Source organism: Dendrobates tinctorius, unplaced genomic scaffold, assembly GCF_039654945.1.
Source record: "Dendrobates tinctorius isolate UK_male_01 unplaced genomic scaffold, ASM3965494v1 ptg000254l, whole genome shotgun sequence".
Lineage (NCBI taxonomy): Eukaryota > Metazoa > Chordata > Amphibia > Anura > Dendrobatidae > Dendrobates > Dendrobates tinctorius.
The window spans coordinates 3127351-3152215 of NW_027361921.1; the positions used below are offsets into that span (position 1 = coordinate 3127351).

Consider the following 24865-nt stretch of genomic DNA (forward strand, 5'->3'; position numbering starts at 1 on the left):
ATTTAACCCCAAAGCTCCTTTGTGTTGGTTTTGGTAATCCACCTTGCTTTACGTTGCAATAATAATTTATTGTGATCACCACCTCCTGGTGGGAGTTTCACCACTTCTAAACCTGCAAACTTCAAACGAGATGGATTAGATCCATGCGCCTCCTGTACATGCTTTATCAGCCTCAAAGATCCTTTACCTGTTGCAATGGAACGGACATGTTCCCGAAATCATACAAACATAGGTCTTATTGTCTTCCCTATATAGAAATGAAAGCAAGGACAAAAAAACTATATACACCACAAATTTTGTTTTACAAGTAATTAAATCCCGTATTCTATGGTGAATAGGACCAATCTGTAAAGAATTACCAATTAGATGTTGGTCACAGAAACTGCAGTCGCCACATTTAAAATTTCCTTTAGGAACATTTGAAGTTAACCAGGTTTCCTGTGTATTGCAAACACGATTGCGCACTAATAGATCAGAAAGATTGTTAGTTCTTTTATAGGAAAAAAAGGTTTAATTTTGCATAGTTTATTAAGGTCCTTGTCGGCGTTTAATACATGCCAATTTTTACGAATTGACGCATGGATAACCTTATCCAAAGGATTGTGTTTAAAGCAAAAATTAAAGTGCTTTTCCTGAGGTGTGGCATTATTTTTGTTATTATTAGTGCCTATCTGATCTCGGGCAGTGTTTTTTCTCAATGTGTCAGTTTGTGAAAATTTAGAGACACGATTCGCAGCTTCATTCAGTATTTCTCTTGGGTACCCCCTATTAATAAACCGGAATTTGAGATCTTTCATTTGTTCCTCAAATGTATCGTTGTCATTATTTATTTTCCTCAGTCTCAACATTTGGCCATAGGGCAAACTTCTTTTAGTATAACAAGGGTGCGCTGATTCACAATGTAACAGGGAATTTGTAGCGGTTATTTTTCTATGGACCTTAGTAATAATTTCATCATTTTTTATAGCAATATCAATATCCAAAAAATTCAAATGATTTCCTCCAAAGTTAGATGTAAACAGCACATTTTCATCATTGGTATCGTTCAAAAATGCCACAAAATTATGAAATTCTATTTCCCCTCCAACCCAAATGATGAAAATGTCATCTACAAAGCGCAAAAAACACTTTATATGTTTGAGAAAGGGGTTTCCAGGACTAGTAATATATTTTTCTTCCAATTCCGCTAAAAATAGGTTTGCAAACACACAAGCCACAGGCGTACCCATAGCGGTACCGACCTTCTGCAAACACCACTGATCAAGAAATTTAAATGCATTATGAGTCAAGATGATTCTAAACCTTCTACAATAAAGGAAATAAACTCTTCAGTTTTTTCTGAATTCTGCAATATTTTTTTGACTATATTAATTCCAGTTATTTGTGGTATTCTAGTGTATAGGTTTTCCACATCTATGGATGCAAGGGCAAAATTTCAAACACCAGTCTAAATACTGGGAAAGAGGTTCAGTGAGTGCATTTTTCCCAGAAACAATGGGATGCCCTGGGGTTTTTTTCAAAGATTTGTGGATTTTTGGAATAGTATACCAATGGGGAATTCCTGGATAAATTGGAAACAATTTTTCTCCTTCTTCTTTTGTTAACACCCCATTTTCAACATTTTTCCGAATAAAAGACCTCAATTTATCCTTAAATTTAGGAATTGGATTATAATCCAGCCGCAAATATGTATCAGCATTGCTTAATTGAGCTCTCCCCTCTTCAATATAATAATCTTTGTCTAGAAGGACAATATTGCCATCTTTGTCAGCTCTATGAAATATTATGTCATGCCATTGTTGCATGTCTTTAAGGGCATGGAATTCACCTTCAGATAAACTTTTATTAGGGGGTTGGTAAAGCAATGACTTCTACATCTTTGACCACTAGGTCATGAAACAAATCAATGACATTGCCTGATGTGATAGGAGGCATATAATTAGATTTTATCCCGCCCATGAACGGAGCCACAGAATCAAAATTGACATTAGGAGTGATTATGTCCGTATTAGGATGCGTTATTTCCAAAAGTGCTGCTACATCATTCAGATGTTCTGGATTTTCAGGTGGATACGCCATAAAACCCAGAGTTCCAATGGAAACCAAGTTTTTCTTTTCTAATACAGGATTTATTGCCTCCCTATTAGCGAATGCTTTGTGCAAATGAAGGTTACTGACACCTTTATACAAAAAAATTTAAAATAAATTTTTTTTTTTTTTTGCATTCACTGCTGTTTTTAATTTGAATATGTAAATGTTGTATGGTAATTTTTTGATTACAAGCCTTATAAAAGGATATGACTTTGTAATTGATGCATCTGGACCTGTTGAAGCGTGTGTAACGCGAAACAGCTGTAGTCTTTTTCCCTGCATGATGCTCACGTACTGTGACGGACTCAGCTTCTGCTGAGCCGATTTTTTGAGTCGACCCTCTGGGCCGTGGCACCCACCCACCTAGGGCGAGCTGACCTAGTGAGGAACCACCCCCTATACAGGAAGCGTCAGGGGCAAGACCAAGGGGGTGAGCCACTACGACTGCTGGGACCAGACGGCCGGCTCGGGGAGACACTAGTGAGTGTCTGGCAGCAGGACGAGCAGGATGCAAAACATAAAGCGAGGTCACTGGGTTTCTTCAATAAACGTGGTTTCAAGCTTTAATCAGGTGCAAGGCATAAACAGTGAAACACAGCAAAGTGCGTGCAAGGGCACGTCAAATGTTCAAGGCATAACACGTGCTAGAAGACATACAAGGGTCCAAGGCAGGGTACGTGCTAGGAGACACAACAGGGTTTCAAGGAAGGATGCGTGCTAGGAGACACGCCAGGGTCCAGGACAGGCCAGGGTCCAAGACAGGGTGCGTGCTAGGAGACACGCCAGGGTCCAAGACAGGGTGCGTGCTAGGAGACACGCCAGGGTCTAAGACAGGGTGCATGCTAGGAGATATGCCAGGGTCCAAGGCACGGTGCGTGCTAGGAGACACGCCAGGGTCCAAGGCAGGGTGCGTGCTAGGAGACACGCCAGGGTCCAAGGCAGGGTGCGTGCTAGGAGACACACCAGGGTCCAAGGCAGGGTGCGTGCTAGGAGACACGCCAGGGTCCAAGGCAGGGTGCGTGCTAGGAGACACGCCAGGGTCCAAGGCAGGGTGCGATGGCATCGGACTGTGGACTACTGGCAACAACCGACAGGATCCAGGCATCAGGTTGCAGAAATCAGCTCCGGACATCAGGCCGCAGTTATCTGGTTCCGGACCTCTGGCAGCGGTCGGCAGGTTTTGGGAATCCGGCAGGCAAGCCAGGGTTCAAGGCAATGTGCAGGCTAGGAGGCGCGCCAGGGTACAGGCTAGGCCTGTGCGTGCAAGAGGGCACGACAGGGTATAGGCTAGGACCTGTACGTGCAAGAGGGCATGACAGGGTACATGGCAAGACCTGCGCATATTTTAGAGACGCACGGGGAGGTAAGCCAAGGAGCAGGCTAGGGCCTGCGCGTGCTTTAGAGAGCACGTAATGCACAGTGCACAGACAGCGTGGGTGCAAGGGAGCACAAGGAGCACGGCTGTGGCACAGACAGGCGGGCAAGACAGAAGCTAGGAAGGCCAGGCGCGTGCGAAGGGCATGCGAAGAAACAAGGCAAGGCAAGGCGAGAAACAAAGCAAGGCAAGGTACAGAGCAAGGAGCGGAACGTAGGCAGAAACACAGTGTCGTGTCATAGCGAGTATAGAGCTAGCAGCGGAGCGTAGGCCGAAGCCCAGAGCCGGGTCAAGGCAGAGCCTTGAGACTAGCCTGGAAATGTGCAAGAGAGCACCATAGGTCAGAGAGCAGAGATGGTGCGTGTGCCAGGAGGCACAACAGAGCATCAGGCAGAGAACAAGGCTAGCCGCGGAGCGTAGGCCGAAGCCCAGAGTCGGGTCAAGGACTCCGCGGCTGTTGATTTACATGCTTTTGCATATTTCCCATAAGGGATGGGGGCATTGCTCTAGATCACTGCGTTGAGAAACATGTGATGGTGTCTCCGCAGTGTTGGATGTTGATCTCCATGAGGTCACTCATCCTTATGTTCATAGCCTTTCACTAGGCATTGCTCCTACTAGCCAGTTTCCTACTCCACACTGATGAGGGGCAATACCCCGAAACAGCTGTCTGTGGATGGATACCATGTTTTGGCATAGGTGGTTTCCTTCATTGGAGACTGCCCTTCCCGTGGTTGTTCCTTCCCGGGGAAAGACCTGGCTAGTCATTGCTTGCGTTGAGAAACATGTGATGGTGTCTCCGCGGCTGTTGATTTACATGCTTTTGCATATTTCCCATAAGGGATGGGGGCATTGCTCTAGATCACTGCGTTGAGAAACATGTGATGGTGTCTCCGCAGTGTTGGATGTTGATCTCCATGAGGTCACTCATCCTTATGTTCAAAGGAAGAACCTTGAGACTAGCCTGGAAATGTGCTTGAGAAGCACCATAGGTCAGAAAGCAGAGGAATGGTGCGTGTGCCAGGAAGCACAACAGAGCACCACAGGTAAGAGAGGAGGAATGGTGCATGTGCCAGGAGGCACAACAGAACACCCCAGGTCAGAGAGCAAAGGAATGGTGCATGTGCCAGGAGGCACAACAGAGCACCATAGGTAAGAGAGGAGGAATGGTGCGTGTGCCAGGAGGCACAACAGAGCACCCTAGGTCAGAACAAGGAAGACCAGCCAGAAACAGGGAAGCGGAAGCAGCACAAGGAAAGCATAGCATAGACAAAACATGGCAAAGCAGGCAAAGGCAAAGAACACAGGAAGGACTACAAGTCCAAGCATGACAGAGACAAAACATGGGACAAAGGACAACACAAGACATGGCACAGGACAAGAGGCAGAATACAAGCGCAGAGCATGTGCAGAGACGCACGACAGGGCAGAGTGCAGGGGCTCAGAATACAGGGAGCGATCGAGCAGACCAAGCAGCCATGCAGGGAAGCAACACAATACTCAGGCCCCGACCATAGGAAGGGGGTGTCTGATATAGCACCTGCACTTCCGGGTCAGGACCAGGGAAGGACTTCCAGTTCAGATCCTCCAGGTTCATAGAGAGCATTGCTAGATCAGACTGGGCTGGACCATAGAGAAGGTCACATGATCAGGGGCTCCAGAAACACAGAGGTTAGCTGGGTCAGACAGTGCTGGAACATAGGAAAGGTCACTTGATCAGGGGAAGGACCACAGAGACAACCACAGCAGGCAGAGCAGAGACGGGCGCGCACACACAGCAACGGCATGCAGCCATGAGGTGCGCGTGCGCCTACACACTGCTCCAAGAGTCACGCAGCACAGCAGTCATGAGGTGCGCAGGCACACTGCTCCAGGGATCTTGCAGCATAGCAGACATGAGGTGCGCGTGCACACTGCTCCGGGAATCTTGCAGCATAGCAGACATGAGGTGCACGTGCACACTGCTCCGGGGATCTTGCAGCATAGCAGACATGAGGTACGCATGCACACTGCTCCAGGGATCTTGCAGCATAACAGACATGAGGTGCACATGCACACTGCTTCAGGGATCTTGCAGCATAGCAGACATAGTGGGCATGACACATACCTAGCCCTCATGCTGACCTTGTCCAACTAATTCAATAAAGGACTATGGTTTTTTAATGGATTCCACGAGTGCTGTTTTTTTCTTCATTTTTTGGCTTTATACTATGTGTGGTGTCACACATGGTGAAAAAAAAAGGTTACCTGTGCTTTTATCTGTCCTGATCCCGCATGGATCATGACAATAGTGCCGCAAAGTGACAGGTGAACTCAGGTGACCTGTCGGCAGCAGAGTGATACAATGCGGAGGATTATCTCCGTTATTGTATCACTGGAGCCCCTGGAGAGCTGTCGCATGAGCTGATGTGACAGCTCTCCATGGGAGATCGTCGTGGGACAATCGTATTAATTGGATTACGTTAGACAGGAAGTATAGTGTTTGTTTATTATTTTAAGTTTTTTTCAGGTGATCCATGGCTTCGGGGATTAGGTGTAGATGGTGAGTATGGACTATATATGTGTATGTCTATTTTTTATTTTTTTTTTACATTCAACACCTTAGCCAGATGATTGGACTACTACTGTCCCATCATTGGCTAATGTGTCAATCACTGTCACTGTAGCAGGCATACAGGATGGGTCCAAGTGACATTATCACTAACCGATAATTTTTTTTTCTGCTGAGCCATGGACCCAGTTCAGACCTTTGCCCAAGTGCTGCAGACCCTTACTGATGAGATTAGGAGACTGCGCGGTGAGTTGGTGCAGCAACTGCAGCAGTTGGTGGGCTTTGGGGGCTTGGTTCAGAGACAGGCTCAGCCAGAACCAAAGATATCCCTCCCTGATAGATTTTCTGGAGGGAAAGATCAATTCTTGGTATTCCAGCAAGCCTGTAAATTGTATCTCAGGCTGCGCCCTCGTTCATCGGCTGTTGCAATGGCTGCAATTCCACCTTCCACCAAGGTGCTTTTTCATCTGTGGGAATAGGTGATAGTCCGAGGGAGCCAAATCAGGGGAATAGGGTGGGTGCTGAAGCAGCTGGAAACCACAGGAGTGAATTGCAGCAGCCGATGTGTGAACTTTGCCATCTTCTCCATTTTCATATTTCAGCCTTGCGACCCAACTTTAAAATGCTGTAACGGAAACAAAAAAAATCAAAATAAATCCAGATTGCTCATGAGACCATTCAATTAACTAAATAACATATTGCATTGCAAAACAAGACCATGCAAAAAAGATTTCATGGGTGGGCCTCAAAGTTTTCAGGCGCCCCTCGTAGCCGACTGGGAGTAGAAGTCCCATCAGATGATGTCTGCCTACACACACACACACACACACACACACAGACCCGCACACAGCCGTGCAGACACACACAGACACCTGCAGACAGACTCGCACATATTCTCCGCACACACAGTTTCCGTCAATACACTCTTCATCCTGCCTTTCTGCAGCGTTTTTCGCACGCACATCCGCAGCAAATCCGCAAACCTTTTTACACCTGTGGTTTTGCTGCACATTTGACTGACTCAATGGAAGGGGGGGCACTACGTACGTTGCGGATTTGGTGCAAATCCGCGCATCAAAAACGCTGCGGATCCACAACAAAGTCTGCAACGTGTGCACATAGTCTAAATGAACAAGTAACCCATGGAGATGGAAAGAATGTTGGATGAACTTCTCGGCAAGCACAGGAGCAGACACATCGGAAAAAGGAGAAAAATGGTTCATCTTAAAGAAGCGATCCACAACTAACCAGATGACAGTACATCCGTCAGATACTGTAAGATCGGCAATGAAGTCCATCTCAATGTGCTGCCAGGGAGCTGATGGTACAGGGAGAGGAAATAACCGACCAGTTAGAAACTGTTTCGGAGTCTTCTTCTGGGCACAAGAGGGACAGACCGAAACTACAGTAAATCCACAATATTCTTGCACAGGAAACACTGAGCAAAGCTCAAAAAAAAGTGACCAATAAGTCCAAATAAAATGTAAATAATTTATTGCACTTATTTCAAAGACAGATAATTGACACAGGGGGAGAAGTGGACAATGAACTGCAGCTAGTCCACAAATCGCATGGGTATGCAAAAAGGGGTTAATGGAACATTGGAACCAATAAAATGATACATATATGGAATATATAAAGTGTTCAATTTACACCAACAAATATATGTAGCAAGATAAAGCACTCTGCCAATTATTATCATATATCAATCATGATGTAAGGCAAGCTGGACAAACCAATCCTATAATTATCATGTAAATGTATCTCTCCAAGCTCTATACCTAAAGAGACACCTATACAGAGGTGCTGATATGGAGGGTATGCATGTTTTACCTGATGGATGGCAGGCACGGGTTCCTACGTTCTAGACACCCACCCCAACGCGCGATTCGGAGGGTTAGTCCTTCATCAATTGTACTGCTTGTGTTATAGTAGCGTCTGTGCCTCCTTTTTATCAAATAAATCCACATAACTCTTACTAGCAGGAAGCAAGCCAGGTAAATTTGATGGGAGTAGCTGGAGGCCACACAGGACAAATAGGGGCAAGATATCTCTCATGTCAGGCTTGGTCCCAATGGAGTATTTCCCCTGATCTCCAATTCACGACAGGCTCGTGTTTTCGTAGTTATGTTAGGCCCAGGAGCAGAGGATGGAACAGGCCTGATAGCACTTAAAGAGGGATCATTTCAGAGTGTAATATTCCTATCCGAAGTTACACAGGTTTGGAAACAAAGAGGGTGGTCTCGGATAAAGGTCTCTCATCCATAAATGATACCAAAAAAGGATCCTGTAGACGTTGGACGGAGATCTGATGCTGGTCCACCACGGCCTGTTGAATAAAATTTTTTGCAGAATGAGAGTCTAGATATGCCGATTCAACAAAACGGATGTTGCCCTAGGAGACAGATACTGACAGATTCAGTGGAGGAGAAGAGTAGTCCTCGCCCAGGGTCACCTCTCCTACAGACTCTAGGCTCTGAAATTTTCATTTTTTTCAGGAGCAAATTAAATGTTCAGAAATGCTGCAACAGAAGCAGAGGAAGTTAAATTGAATCCAGCGAGAGACTGTGACTTTGTAGTAAAATATAGCTTTTAATGAGCCATTAAAAATCAGAATATCACCAGTAGTGCTCCACCGAATACAGTGCTATGCAAATTAATTGGGACTAATCACTGACTGGTAACCAACTTACGATTTTACTTAAAAAAATGCTTTGTCCCAATTAATTGGCACAGCACTGTATAACATTGCACATGACAGCATCGTACACACAGTGCAGCGATAGGACCAACGTGTTTCGACTTGCGTCTTAATCATTAGGCTGTGTTCACACGTAGCGTTTTTTTCGCGTCTCCGCAGCGGTTTTAAAAGCACGATTTTGCCGCGAAAATGCTAAAAATAAGCATCCCATACAATCCTATGGGATTCCGCAATGCTGTGCTAATGCTGCGCTTTTTTCCACGGCGAAATCACTTTGCGGAAAAAAACGCAGCATGCTCATTAATTTTGCGGAATTGCGGCGATTCCGCCCACATAGGGTTATATACAGTTGTGGCCAAAAGTATTGACACCCCTTGCAATTCTGTCAGATAATACTCAGTTTCTTCCTGAAAATGATTGCAAACACAAATTCTTTGTTATTATTATCTTCATTTAATTTGTTTTAAATGAAAAAACACAAAAAGAATTGTCCTAAAGTCAAATTGGATATAATTCCACACCAAACAAAAAAGAGGGTGGACAAAAGTATTGGCACTGTTTGAAAAATCATGTGATGCTTCTCTAATTTGTGTAATTAACAGCACCTGTAACTTACCTGAGGCACCTAACAGGTGTTGTCAATAACTAAATCACACTTGCAGCCAGTTGACATGGATTAAAGTTGACTCAACCTCTGTCCTGTGTCCTTGTGTGTACCACATTGAGCATGGAGAAAAGAAAGAAGACCAAAGAACTGTCTGAGGACTTGAGAAACCAAATTGTGAGGAAGCATGAGCAATCTCAAGCCTACAAGTCCATCTCCAAAGACCTGAATGTTCCTGTGTCTACCGTGCGCAGTGTCATCAAGAAGTTTAAAGCCCATGGCACTGTGGCTAAGCTCCCTAGATGTGGACGGAAAAGAAAAATTGACAAGAGATTTCAACGCAAGATTGTGCGGATGTTGGATAAAGAATCTCAACTAACATCCAAACAAGTTTAAGCTGCCCTGCAGTCCGAGGGTACAACAGTGTCAACCCGTACTATCCGTCGGCATCTGATTGAAAAGGGACTGTATGGTAGGAGACCCAGGAAGACCCCATTTCTTTCCCCGAGACATAAAAAAGCCAGGCTGGAGTTTGCCAAAACTTACCTGAAAAAGCCTAAAATGTTTTGGAAGAATGTTCTCTGGTCAGATGAGACAAAAGTAGAGCTTTTTGGGCAAAGGCATCAAAATAGAGTTTACAGTAGAAAAAAGAGCCATTCAAAGAAAAAAACACGGTCCCTACAGTCAAACATGGTGGAGGTTCCCTGATGTTTTGGGGTTGCTTTGCTGCCTCTGGCACTGGACTGCTTGACCATGTGCATGGCATTATGAAGTCTGAAGACTACCAACAAATTTTACAGCATAGTGTAGGGCCCAGTGTGAGAAAGCTGGGTCTCCCTCAGAGGTCATGGGTCTTCCAGCAGGACAATGACCCAAAACACACTTCAAAAAGCACTAGAAAATGGTTTGAGAGAAAGCACTGGAGACTTCTAAGATGTCCAGCAATGAGTCCAGACCTGAATCCCATAGAACACCTGTGGAGAGATCTAAAAATGTCAGTTTGGAGAAGGCACCCTTCAAATATCAGGGACCTGGAGCAGTTTGCCAAAGAAGAATGGTCTAAAATTCCAGCAGAGCACTGTAAGAAACTCATTGATGGTTACCGGAAGCGGTTGGTTGCAGTTATTTTGGCTAAAGGTTGTGCAACCAAGTATTAGGCTGAGGGTGCCAATACTTTTGTCTGGCCCATTTTTGGAGTTTTGTGCGAAATGATCAATGTTTTGCTTTTTGCTTCATTCTCTTTTGTGTTTTTTCATTTAAGACAAATTAAATGAAGATAATAATACCAAAGATTTTGTGTTTGCAATCATTTTCAGGAAGAAACTGAGTATTATCTGACAGAATTGCAGGGGTGTCAATACTTTTGGCCACAATTCTAGGATCTCTTGAAATCCGCAATTTATAGTAATTTTCGCGGATTTCAAGCGGTAAAAACCTCAGGGGACAGGAAGTGACATCATGGCCCATCCCATCATGCCATGCAAGTACCACCCCATAATCCAGGAAGACAAAAATCCCATAATCCTTTCCGTCTTCCTGGATCATGGCTGGCGCTGCAGACATGGAGTGGTATGACCGGATGGAACTGGATGTCCCCTTGATGATCAGTGTGGTAAGTGTGTCTATGTGTGTGTGTCTATGTGTGTGTGTACGTTTGTGTGCGGTGTATATGGCGTGTATGGCCTGCATGGGGTGTATGGGGCATCTGTGTCTGCTGCTGTCTGGCATAGGCCGATAGGACTACTAGTCCCATCGGGCTATGTCTGTTCCCATACAATAGTGCCAGCAGGCTCAGCGCGATGGGAGCAGTATTTCCCATCGCGCTGTTCCTGCTGTGAAAAACACACTATTTTTTTTTTTTACCCCCCCCCGCCAATTCCCGCCAATATATTTTTTTAGGCCCCCCTTTTTCCCTAAAAACACATTTTTAAAATGTTTTTTTTTCCACATACGCTTTTTCTTTCAAACCCCCCTCCTTTCTCTTCATAGCCATATTTTTTTTTTTTTTTGTATTAATGCCCCAAATTTTTTTTCATTGGTGGCCAGTGATTATCTGTGGAAAAAAATTGTAAATACATCTCCCTGATGTCAGCACCAAAAAAAAAACAAAAAAAAACCCTACTTACCTAATCTGCTAATTTCCCGAAGACCATGTTCCACCTAAATAAAAATATAAAAAGACAAACCAGAAAAATACCTACCCTCGACAGCATCCCATAAAAACGATTGTCCCACGAAGATCCAGTTTAGAGCAGCCACATAACAAGTGGCTGCTCTAAACCACCGACGCCACTACAATGAATGGGCCGTAAAGCGCCCCGGTTCATTGTATACCGAGTTCAACCGAAGTCAGCTCGAGCTGCTCGGGTGAACTTCGGCGGTGCGGTCTGCGCATGCGCGGACTCCCGGGCTGAGCTGAGGTGAACTCAGGAGTGTGGGAAAATTTCTCACGCTCCTGTGTTGATCTCTGGTCAGCCAGGGAGGCTGTGCAGAGTGCAGTTAACTCATTCTTCACTGGTAAATATATATTTTTTTTTTTTTTTTTTTTACAGGTCATGGTTTGGATTGGCTGTTTAATAAAATGTGGTCAAAAACTTTGTGTCTTTATTTCAATAAAAAATTTTTTTAATATCACGCGTTTTCTTTTTTTTTAACCCTTTAAAAATATATGGTTAATAATGGATAGGCGTCTGATTGACGCCTGTTATTAACCCGGCTTAATGTCACATTCCAATTACACATGAGTGGTGTTTGAGTGGAACTGTTGGCCTAGTTCAAATTCTAGCTGTTTTGGGCGGTGTTAGATCCGTTCGTCGAGCTACAACACTTTGATTAAAATTCGGCTGTCCGAGTTTCCATTCGAGAACGTTTCGCTAAATAAAAGCGTATTTTTTTTTTCACATTAATAATGGTTTTCAATGTTAATAGACAGTTTCATGGCATAGTAGCGGTGTCTGGTAGCCAGCGGTGTAGTACACCTGTCAAGGAGCTACACCGTGTGTGTTTCTAATTATTTTATACCGCATCTTGTCAAGAAAATCCTTTTGGGCCTTGTAGCACTGTCTGCTACTCAGCAGAGGAGCCCACCCGTGAACCTAGCTATGCCACCTGTTTATGAAGGAACCAGTTTTTGACTGCATTTAGCCCAGTTAATAATTTGGGCCTAGTAACTGTGTCTGCTACTCAGCAGAGGAGCCCACCCGTGAACTAAGCAGTGCCGCCTGTTTATGTAAGAACCATTTTTTAACTCCATTTAGCCCAGTGAATACTTTGGGCCTAGTACCTGTGTCTACTGCTCAGCAGAGGAGCCCACCCGTGAACCTAGCTATGCCGCCTGTTTATGTAAGCACTGCCTGCTACTCAGCGGAGTTGCCCACCCGTGAACTAAGCTATGCCGCCTGTTTGCGTAAGAACTGTGTGCTACTCAGCAGAGGAGCCCAGCTGTTAAGCAAGCTACAGCACCTGTGGTTTGGACACTTAATTTTTTCACATTTTTTCTGGAATGCAGGTTATGCCTAATTCCGGAATTCGGGTTGACCTGCACTTACTGGGAAATCCTCATTCGTGGGGAAGAATTGGAATCCCAGATCCCCATCACTAACGGTGTTCAGCAGGTTATCCGCACCTGTAAGCGACACACGCTGGTCCTTTCAGTGTAGTGCGCGTGCAGACCCGGACATGTAAGGGCATGACAGACCTGTTATTACTCGATCTCACGTGCCAGAGCCTCGCGTGTCCCTCTAGTAAGCTGGACGCGGACCGCGGGGGCATGCCGGAGTCTCGTTCGTTAACGGAATTAAGCCGACAAATCACTAGCACAACTAAAAACGGCCAAGCACCACCACCCACAGAATCGAGAAAGCTTGCAATCTGTCTATCCTTTCCGTGGCATAGTTGAGGTTGCCCGTGTGGAGTCCAATTAAGCCGCAGGCTCCACTCCTGGTGGTGCCCTTCTGGACATTCCTTTAAGGTTCAGCTTTGCAACCATACTGCCCCCGGAAACCAAACACTTTGCTTTCATGGACGCTGTTCGGAGGGTCGTGGGAATAACGCTGCCCGATCGGCAGTTGGCATAATTTATGGTGGGAAGTCCGACGGTATATGATCGTCTTCGATTTTAGAATTTTTTTTATTTTAGATTTTTATTCCAGCCTTTCTTGACTTTATAAGGGCATGACATGCATGTATCTGTGTCTCCTCCTCCTCCTTTTACTACTTCACCTCTTTTCTATATGTAGTTGCCCTTTTCCATATGTTATTTGTGTCTTCTGAGCATTTTGTCTGCTTTGGGACACCTTTTAAGGTGTTTTGTATGTGTTTTCTATATGTTTGTATTTGCCTGCCATTGTTTTCAATGGGGTTCAACGGTGTTCGTTGAACGTTCGACGAACATTCGACGAACTTGACTCCTGTTCGACGAACCGAACCAAACTCGAACACTAGCTGGGTGGCTCAACACTACTCCTGAATATATAGATGTACATTTTTAATGTTTAAACTATGCTATATATACCTGGTATCTGGTGATGCTGTACCCTTTCTGCCAGAAAGTCCTCCTCCACCCACCACTCTAAGTGTATCATTGACACCTGGAACATTGGCCTACATGTGTGATTATTTCTTGTGGATCTTCTTTTTATATTGTGGTGTGATCTATCCTGAGCGTGTGAGAGTCTGTGGGTTACTCCTGCAATTTATATGTGGATTTAAATATTACCCCAACACTGTATACAGCTCTACGCATGTGATACATTACCCATTTACTGCTTTTTATTTTCTGGTCTAATCCTAACTGACCAAATGAGAGTCTGTTTCTGACTCTGGAAATAAATACTGAAATTGACAATAACCCCTACACTGTATACATATGTTCGTTTCAGATTCATTACCGTTTTACGGCTTTTTATATTGTGTTGTAATCCATACTGAGCCTGAGAGCGTCTGTCTGCCTCCTGAAATATCTACGGAGATTTAGAATGTTTAAGCTATACTATATATACCTGCTATGTGATGATACTGTAGCCTTTTTCTACTTTTTATATTCTTGTCTAATCCATACTGAGCCTGTGAGCGTCAAAGCCAGGCTCACTCTGGTGGTAACAGGAGGTAGTGAAGCTGATTTAATCAGTAGAGAGCTGCCACCTGATAATGAGGATGACAATTGGACCTCAGGAATTTCAGACTGGATTTAAGTCAGCCGACGCCATATTCTGGTGCTGTTGATTCCTTCTGGCTTTTCAGCTCTTGGTGTTCAGCTCTGTTCCAGTCATTTCAAGCTAAGTTTTTCTGCTAATGTTAACACTTGATTTTGTTGGTCTATTCAGTTTTTTGTGTGGTCAGCCAGCCCCGGCTGGGGCTGTGCTGAATTTCCACTGTTATTTATCTGTATTTGCCAATTTGCTTTTTGTCCCCTATTAGATTGGCCTCTTTTTGCTGTGTCTCAGAATATATCAGAATGGGAGAAGTCTAGTGACTTCAGGGTTAATTTTGTTATCAGAAGTGTTGGACATTATTTTTGTAGGGTTTTTGGCAGATTGCAGACAGTGTCTTTCCTTTCCTGTCCTTTCTAGTTAGTTTGGGCCCCATCGTTTGCTCAGCCTATTTTCCTGCCTGTGTTTGTGTTTTTATCTTGTTTCACCGTCAATACATGTGTGGGGGATGTCTTTCCTTTGGGGTCTGCTCTGGGGCAGTTAGTTTTCCCCTTTCTTCCTTTAGGCTTATATAGTCCTCCGGCGGTGATGAGGCATCTAGGATCATCGTAGGAACGCTCCACGGCTGCTGCTAGTTGTGTGGTTAGGATCAGGGATCTGCAATCTGCATAGTTACCAACATCTCTGGTTTTTCTGGGACTTAGCTTGTTTTGTTTTTTCCTCCTCGGTGACCAATTCATAACAGAATCACCAGCCATACCGCAGATTCTAGGGTACTCAAAAGCAGGAAAAGGTTGTTAAAAAAAAAAAAGTGTCAGAATTTTTTTTTTTAATGTATTTTTTTCCTCTTTTTCTCTGGGGCCGTAGGAAGATTTTTTTTTTCCTAATGGAGATTAAGCAATTGTCTGATCGTGTGGAGCAACTTGCTGCTGAAGTGCAGGGAATTTCCACCTACTTCATTCAGTCACATGCTGCTGAACCTTAGATCGCTACTCCTGATGTGTTTTCTGGGGATCGGTCTAAATTTCTGAATTTTAAGAATAATTGTAACTTATTTCTTGCCTTGAAGCCTAACTCATCGGGGAGCTCTGCGCAGCAGGTGAAAATTGTCATCTCCTTGCTGCGCGGCGATAACCCAGGATTGGGCTCTTTCTCTGACACCTGAAAATCCTATTCTGACTAACGTGGATGCATTTTTTCAAGCCTTGGGGTTGTTGTATGATGAACCTAATGCTGTTTATCAAGCTGAGAGAACACTGTTGGCATTAAACCAGGGTCAGGATTCTGCAGAGTTATACTGTCAAAAATTCCAAAAGTGGGCGGTCCTTACTACATGGAATGATAGTGCATTGGTAGCTCTCTTTCGGAAGGGTTTATCAGAGACCGTAAAAAATGTTATGGTTGGATTTCCTGTTCCCTCTGGTCTGGATGATTCTATGTCATTAGCCATTCAAGTTGATCGGCGCTTACATGAACATAAAACTACATGGGAGGCACTGCCACCTTTTGAACATACGTCTGAACCTATGCAATGCGATGGGGTTTTGTCTAGGGCGCAATGTCAGGAGTTTAGAAGGCGTAATAAGCTGTGCTTTTTCTGTGGAGACGCCTCTCATACTATTTCTGTCTGCCCTAAACGAGAGAAACGTTTTGCACCCACATTTGCTGTGGGCAGTGTACAAACTAAGTTCCTTTTGGCAATTACTCTGATCTGCTCCTTATCCACGTTTTCCACTAAGGCTTTTGTGGATTCAAGAGCAGCGTTGAATCTGATGGATTTGGACTTTGCTAAACATTGTGGTTTTTCCATGACGCCTCTGCAGACACCTATTCCTTTGAGGGGTATTGATGCTACTCCTTTGGTGGAGAATAAACCCCAGTTTTGGACCCAGGTGATAATGCGAGTTACCCCAGACCACCAAGAAAATTGTAAATTTTTGGTGCTGCATAATTTGCATGATACTATTGTTCTGGGTTTTCCCTGGTTGCAAACTCATAATCCAGTTTTGGATTGGAAATCTGGGTCTGTGGTGAGTTGGGGTTGTCAGTGTGTTCTTAGGGATGCTCCTGTTTTCTCCACCTCTCCTCAGTCTCATGATATTCCTGATTATCTGGCCGATTTTTCTGATGCATTTAGTGAGAGTAAGTCTGCGTCTTTGCCTCCTCATAGGAGTTATGACTGTGCAATTGAGTTGATGCCTGGGTGTAAATTTCCCAAGGGTCGGCTTTTCAACTTATCAGTACCCGAACATGATACTATGCGATCCTATATTAAGGAGTCATTGGAGAAGGGTCATATTAGACCATCCTCGTCACCTTTAGGTGCTGGGTTTTTTTTTGTGGCCAAGAAAGATGGTTCATTAAGACCGTGTATTGATTATCGTTCCCCTAACAAGATGACAGTTAAATATCAGTACCCGTTACCTCTGATGTTTGATTTATTCTCCAGAGTTAAGAGTGCCTGCTGGTTTACTAAGCTTGACCTCAGGGGGGCGTATAATCTTATTCGCATCAAGCACGGGGATGAATGAAAGACGGCGTTTAATACTCCGGAGGGACATTTTGAGTACCTGGTGATGCCTTTTGAGCTCACTAATGCCCCTTTTTGTCTTCCAGTCCTTTATGAATGATATTTTCCGTGACTTTGTGGATAAATTTTTGATCATCTATCTGGATGATATTTCGATCTTTTCTAGTGATTGGGATCGTCATGTGGAACACGTCCGGACTGTGTTCCGGATTTTGAGGGAGAATTCCCTGTTTGTTAAGGGATAGAAATGCCTCTTTGGTGTACAGAGGATTTCATTTTTGGGATTTATCTTGTCTCCGTCGACTATTGAAATGGACCCGGCCAAAGTACAGGCCATTTATGATTGGGTTCAGCCTACTTCTTTGAAGGCCCTCCAGAAGTTTTTGGGGTTTGCTAAATTCTATCGTAAATTTATAGGTAATTTTTCTGTTATTGTCAAACCACTGACTGATCTGACCAAGAAGGGCGCTGATGTGCTGAATTGGTCTCCTGAGGATGTCTCAGCATTTCAGGAGCTTAAGCAGAGATTTACTTCAGCTCCAGTTTTACGGCAACCTGATGTCTCACTTCCATTTCAGGTGGAGGTAGATGCTTCTGAGATTGGTGCAGGAGCTGTTTTGTCCCAAAAAGACCCTGTGACTTCTAAGATGAATCCCTGTGCCTTCTTTTCTCAAAAGTTCTCCCCATCTGAACGCAACTATGACGTGGGGAATCGGGAATTGTTGGCCATGAAATGGGCGTTTGAGGAGTGGAGACATTGGTTGGAGGGAGCTAGACATCAAGTTGTGGTCCTCATCGATCACAAGAATTTGATTTATCTGGAGTTGGCCAAACGCTTGAATCCTAGACAGGCTAGATGGGCCTTGTTTTTCATGCGTTTTAATTTTGTGGTCTCTTTTCTTCCGGGCACTAAGAATGATAAGGCAGATGCCCTTTCTAGGAGTTTCTTTGTCGATTCTCTTAATGTGACCGAGCCTACTACCATCCTAGGTGAGGGGGTAGTTCTTTCTGCCATTTCGCCCGATTTGAGACGCGCCCTGGAGGAATTTCAGGAGGATAAACCTGAGCGTTGCCCTATGGGAAAATTGTATGTTCCTGACCAGTGGACAAAGAGTGATGTCTGAAATTCATTGCTTCGCATTGGCTGGTCATCCAGGTATTTTTGGTACCAGAGATTTGGTGAGTTGGTCTTTTTGGTGGCCCGCCTTATCTCGTGATGTCATGAATTTTGTACAGTCCTGTGGGACTTGTTCTCGGTCTAAACCCTGTTCTCGTTTTAGTGGGTTGCTGATGCCCCTGCCGGTGCCCAAGAGGCCATGGACCCATATCTCAATGGATTTTATTTCTGATCTTCCTGTCTCTCAGAGAATGACTGTTATCTGGGTGATTTGTGATAGATTTTCGAAGATGGTCCATCTTGTACCACTCCCAAAGTTGCCATCTTCCGCTGAGTTGGTACCCTTGTTTTTACAACAGGTGGTTCAGTTACAAGGGATTCCTGAGAACATTGTGTCCGACAGAGGAGTCCAGTTTGTTTCCAGATTCAGGAAAGCCTTTTGTTCCAATCTGGGAATTCAGTTATCCTTCTCCTCCGCGTTTCATCCCCAAACCAATGGACAGACTGAGAGAACAAACCAGACCTTGGAATCTTATTTAAGATGTTTTATATCTGCTAATCAGGATGATTGGGTCTCATTTTTGCCCTTGGCCGAATTCGCGCTGAACAATAGAGCTAGTTCTGCCACTTTAATGTCACCCTTTTTCTGTAATTTTGGGTTTCATCCTCGATTCTCTTCAGGGCAAGTGGAATCTTCGTCCTGCCCAGGTGTGGACACTGTGGTTGAGAGAATGCAGCAGATATGGGACCAAGTGGTGGATAAGTTGTAACTCTCTCAGGAAAAGGCCCAGCGATTTTCCAACCGGCATAGGATCATTGGTCCCCGGTTTAAAGTGGGTGATATGGTTTGGTTGTCATCTAAGAATATTCCTATGAAGGTTGCATCTCCAAAATTTAAGCCAAGATTTATTGGACCTTATAAGATTTTGGAGATTCTTAATCCTGTTTCGTTTCGATTGGCTCTTCCAGTTACATTCAAGATCCATAACGTATTTCACAAATCTCTGTTGAAGAGGTTTGTTGAGCCAGTTTTTCCTATGGCAGCACCTCCTGACCCTGTGTTGGTTGAAGGCAATGTGGAATATGAGGTAGAGAAAATATTGGATTCTCGTTTGGTTAGACGGAGACTCCAGTATTTGGTCAAATGGAAGGGTTATGGCCAGGAGGATAATTCTTGGGTCTCTGCCACTGATATTCATGCCAATAGATTGGTTCGTGCTTTTCACCGGGCCCATCCAGATCGGCCTGGTGGTGTGGATGAGGGTTCGGTGACCGCTCCTCAAGGGGGGGTACTGTTGTGAGTTCATTTTCTGGTCTACCAGTTGTGAGTTCTCCTTCCAGGCTCCCTCTGGTGGTAACAGGAGGTAGTGAGGCTGATTTAATCAGTGGAGATCTGCCACCTGATAAGGAGGATGACGATTGGACCTCATGAATATCAGACTGGATTTAAGACAGCCGACGCCCTATTCTGGTGCTGGTGATTCCTTCTGGATTGTCAGGTCTTGGTTCTCAGCTCTGTTCCAGTCAGCTCAAGCTAAGTTTTTCTGCTATTTTTCACACTTGATTTTGTTGGTCTATTCAGTTTTTTGTGGTCAGCCAGCACTGGCTGGGGCTGTGCTGAATTTCCACTCTTTTTATCTGCATTTGCCAATTTGCTTTTTGTCCCTTATTAGATTGGCCTCTCTTTGCTCTGTCTCAGAATATTTCAGAGTGCTAGTGTCTAGTGACTTCAGGGTTAATTTTGTTATCAGAAGTGTTGGACATTATTTTTGTAGGGTTTTTGGCAGATTGCAGACAGTGTCTTTCCTTTCCTATCCTTTCTAGTTAGTTTGGGCCTCATCGTTTGCTCAGCCTATTTTCCTGCCTGTGTTTGTGTTTTCATCTTGTTTCACCGTCAATACATGTGTGGGGGCTGTCTTTCCTTTGCGGTCTGCTCTGGGGCAGTTAGTTTTCCCCTTTTCTTGCTTTAGGCTTATTTAGTCCTCCAGCTGTGACGAAGCGTCGGAATGCTCCAAGGCTGCTGCTAGTTGTGTGTTAGGATCAGGGATCTGCAATCTGCATAGTTACCAACCTCTCTAGTTTTCTGTGACTTATTTTGTTTTTGCCTCCTCGGTGACCCATTCATAACAGCCTCCACTGATGACTCAGTGCTTTTATTTTTTTGAAACTACAGAAGAGGAGGCGATAAAGCTGGAGGCTGTGTCAGCAATGTAAGCCAAAACTTGTTCCTGAAGCTTCGGCTTTAAAAGCGGTTTGCCTACTCCCGGAAAAGGGAGCCTTCGAGGCCTTGTGGAGCCACACGATGATGCAGGCTCAACACCTCCTGCCTTAGGTGCTATTGTGCTTTTGCCACTACCAGCAGATGCACCACCACCACCATCAGTACCAGCTGGCAACCCCCACCCACTTCCACGGCCTCTTCCACCATACTTCCTCTTTTTTGGGAAAATGTACCCAAAATACCACCAGCTATGTGGTACTGTAAAGCAAGGTACTGTTAGGAGTGGTGGAAGACACTAAAATAAAAATATAAATAAAGTGTCTTCGCCACTCGGGGTCCACCGTGCGGTAGATGGAACGACCGCTGCTAGGTGGTTGCAGAGCTATATGGCGGTAGAGTGCACAGGTTTAAGTGCGTCACCAAGTGCACTGAACAAACTCTGTTGAGCTCACATAGCTGTAATTATAAATGGTAACACAAAAAGATGCTGAGTCTGTTCAGGACACAATCTCGGCGCAACACACGCGGTATGCAGTCACTGGAGAAACACAAGGTAGTGATACTAACTCCGTAAGGACCTACCGGAAACGTGTGCAAGGCGTCGAAACCGCGAACGCCACTAGGAGCTGCAACTGCAGCGTGGCTATAGCAGAGCCGCTGCAAAGACACTGCTGACTAGCAGGCGCAATGCTGATGCTTAGGCTGCTGTAGTATGCTGTAGTATGGAGCATAACGCGCTGGCGCTTGGCGCTGGGTACTGACACTAACACAAACACTCACACATGCGTAGTATCAGAGGGTAGGGGTTTCCAATGAGTCAGTCACCAGTCCATGCATCCATCAACAAACATACAGCAGCAGTATGGCTACACTAGCACATGGCGGAAAGGCCATGCGCACTTTTTATAGCGCACAGGACCTTCCGGAAATCTCCAAGAGTCCAGGAAGAGCCAATAGGATCCGGAGCGGGACCTGAACACCTGACTCCCAAAGTCCAATAGGAGCTCGTCCCATGAGCATGCCCAATAGATGGAATAAAGGACTGAGCCTCTGGAGACAGTTGTTGTGAGACAATCTACTCAGCAATCCCGTCTGCTGCAGCAGATGGGCAAGAGACTGCAGCTTGTGAGAATCTGGGTTTCTGTCTAGACGTGTCAGAAACCAGATTCCTAACATTACCCCCCCTCCTAGGGCCCCCCTCCCTGAACCTTCCGATCCATCACCCTGTGCCTAGCAGTGGCACAGGGCTCAAACTCGCCTATAGACGATCTTGGTGTCCTGGTAGGTGACATGGTCGCCCGGTTTCAGGAGGGAAATCTGGGAAATGGCAGGAGCGGGAGTGGCCGTGGCACACTGCCGTGTATCTATGGCCGTCGCCCCACTCCGCCTAGAGAGGCTATGCCAAGCACAAGAGGTACATGCCTGAATAAACCTCTTAACATCCCGAGCCCTATGAGGCCACCAATATGCTCCGGCCAAGAGCTTCGAGACCTGCATGTACCCTCGGTGGTGAGACGCATTGGACGCATGCGCCCAAGCGAGTACCTGAGCCCTAAGATGAGGAGGGACAAAGGTCTCGACAACCGGCTCAGACTCAGACCATTGCGGGGAGCTGGCTTCCGGAGAAACCGCACATACATGGTGACAACCGCAAACAGATTCCTGGTCTGAGTCCGTATTAAAATCGGTACGAGACACCTCCATGGGCTCAGGAGGTAGGACCTCAGGCTCAGGTGGCTCAAGCGGCTCTAAAAATTTGGGGAGCGGAGTACCATTCCGTTTTGAGTGAGCATGCTCTAAGCCGCGCTCCGAAAAACGGAGGTCAATGCGCGAGGAGATGGTAATCAACTCTTCCAAGGTCATGGGAATCTCTCTGTTAGAAAGAGCATCTTTCACATGCTCTGCTAACCCTTTCCAAAAGACAGGGATAAGGGCCCTATCAGTCCACTCCAACTCGGACACCAGAGTGTGAAAACGTACGGCCTATTGGCTCACCGAGAGAGATCCCTGAGTGAGCGCGAGTAGCTGCAGGGAGGTGTTGTGCGTGACCTGTGGACCGAGGAAAACCTGTTTGATGTCCATCAGCAGGTGCGCTGCGGTTCATATATCGGGATCACCACGCTCCCATAACGGCGTTGCCCATTCCAGGGCCTTGCCTGACAGTAGGGATATTATGAATGCCACCTTGGCCCGTTCCGTAGGGAATTGTGCAGCCAGCAGCTCCAGATGGATCGAGCACTGGCTGATAAAACCCCTACAGGAGGCACCATCCCCAGAAAACTTATCAGGCAACGGGTGGCGGGTAACTGTCGGCACAAGGGTGGACATGGACAAACGCGCTACTGCATCCGTTAACGCCTGGACAGCAGCATCAGTGGCTTGAGCAGCAGAGAGAGACTTCTCAAGAGCGGCCACCCAGTCACCAAGCTGCTTAATGCACTGCAGGAGCTGCTGCTGTTCTGCCATCACTAGGCAGACCCTGGCGCTAGTGTAATGTTAGGAGTGGCGGAAGACACTAAAATAAAAATATAAATAAAGTGCCTTCGCCACTCGGGGTCCACCGTGTGGTAGATGGAACGACCGCTGCTAGGTGGTGGCAGAGCTATATGGCGGTAGAGTGCACAGGTTTAAGTGCGTCACCAAGTGCACTGAACAAACTCTGTTGAGCTCACAGAGCTGTAATTATAAATGGTAACACAAAAAGATGCTGAGTCTGTTCAGGACACAGAATCTCAGAGCAACACACGTGGTATGCGGTCACCGGAGAAACACAAGGTAGCGATACTAACTCCGTAAGGACCTACCGGAAACATGTGCAAGGCGTCGCAACCGCGAATGCCACTAGGAGCTGCAACTGCAGCTCGGCTATAGCAGAGCCGCTGCAAAGACTCTGCTGACTAGCAGGCGCAAGGCTGACGCTTAGGCTGCTGTAGTATGGAGCATAACGCGCTGGCGCTCGGTACTAGCACTAACACAAACACACACACATACGTAGTATCAGAGGGTAGGGGTTTCCAATGAGTCAGTCACCAGTCCATGCATCCATCAACAAACATACAGCAGCAGTATGGCTACACTAGCGTATGGCAGAACGGCCATGCGCACTTTTTATAGCGCACAGGACCTTCCGGAAATCTCCAAGAGTCCAGGAAGAGCCAATAGGATCCGGAGCGGGACCTGAACACCTGACTCCCGAAGTCCAATAGGAGCTCGTCCCGTGAGCATGCCCAGTAGATGGAATAAAGGACTTAGTTTCTGGAGACAGTTGTTGTGAGACAATCTCCTCAGCAATCCCTTCTGCAGCAGCAGATGGGCAAGAGACTGCAGCATGTGAGAATCTGGGTTTAGGTCTAGACGTGTCAGAAACCAGATTCCTAACAGGTACAAGGTGTATATAGTATTGGGGAGAATTTGAATATCCCTAGAGATTTTAGGAGGCTGAACTATTATCTCAGGCCCACTATAGATTACACCTCAATGTAACAGGCTGAAATAGGCTTGTGTATGACAAGGTACAAGGTGTATATAGTATTGGGGAGAATTTGAATCTGCCTAGAGATTTTAGGAGGCTGAACTATTATCTCAGGCCCACTATAGATTACACCTCAATTTAACAGGCTGAAATTGGCTGGTGTATGGCAAGGTACAAGGTGTATATAATATTGGGGAGAATTTGAATCTCCCTAGAGATTTTAGGAGGCTGAACTATTATCTCAGGCCCACTATAGATTACACCTCAATTTAAGAGGCTGAAATAGGCTGGTGTATGAGAAGGTACAAGGTGTATATAGTATTGGGGAGAATTTGAATCTCCCTAGAGATTTTAGGAGGCTGAACTATTATCTCAGGCCCACTATAGATTACACCTCAATTAACAGGCTGAATGTCAGAGACACCACACTGCACTTGCTCATAGAGCCAGTGCGCGTGTCCTGAGTACAGAAGCAGTGCTAGAAGATACCTGTAGAGACGGGCAGCAGAGGTGACCATGCGTGCTTCAGGCTAATAGTGTCAGGGTCCAGTCAGCGCTGGAAAGTAAAGAGGCATAGGACCTGCGGACACTGAAACTGAATAGTCTGCACGGGACCTATGGTCATGTGACTGCAAGGGGGCGGGGCTTAGCGTCCTGTATTCAGATAGGACAGGACACCATACAACAACTCAGAGTCAGGCAAAACAGAGGTCACAGCAGTACGGGCAAACGAGGTACAGGAGGGACAAACAGACGGGTAGTCAGACAAAGCCAAAGGTCATACACAAGAGGGCGACGTGGTACCAAGGGGACGAGCAGAGAGAAATCGGGACACAAGCAGAGAGTCATACACGAGAGGTAGCGCAGTACAAGAGGGTCAGGCAGAACTCGTAACAGGGACAGAACCAGATCACAACCGAACAAGCAAGCAAGATATCAGGCACAAGGCACACGTATACAAGAGGTCACTTAACTCAGCCGAGGGCAGGAGTATAACTGACACCGGACCCAGGTCCAGTGAGCACTAAATAGCTTCCTGCTGCCAAAGAGAGG

General features: G+C 45.7%; 2 protein-coding genes across 2 annotated transcripts in view; both read right to left on the reverse strand.

The window, feature by feature from the left end:
* The window catches only part of LOC141067769 (uncharacterized), a 125460-nt gene that overhangs the window by 57336 nt on the left and 43259 nt on the right, over positions 1-24865 (reverse strand). The gene's annotated exons all lie outside the window — the stretch shown is intronic.
* Positions 5974-24865, reverse strand: part of ORMDL1 (ORMDL sphingolipid biosynthesis regulator 1) — a 130535-nt gene continuing 111643 nt past the window's right edge. Inside the window, exon 5 of the transcript XR_012226455.1 lies at positions 5974-6642. The gene's annotated coding sequence lies outside the window, so the exon portion shown is untranslated. The remainder of the gene's footprint in view (positions 6643-24865) is intronic.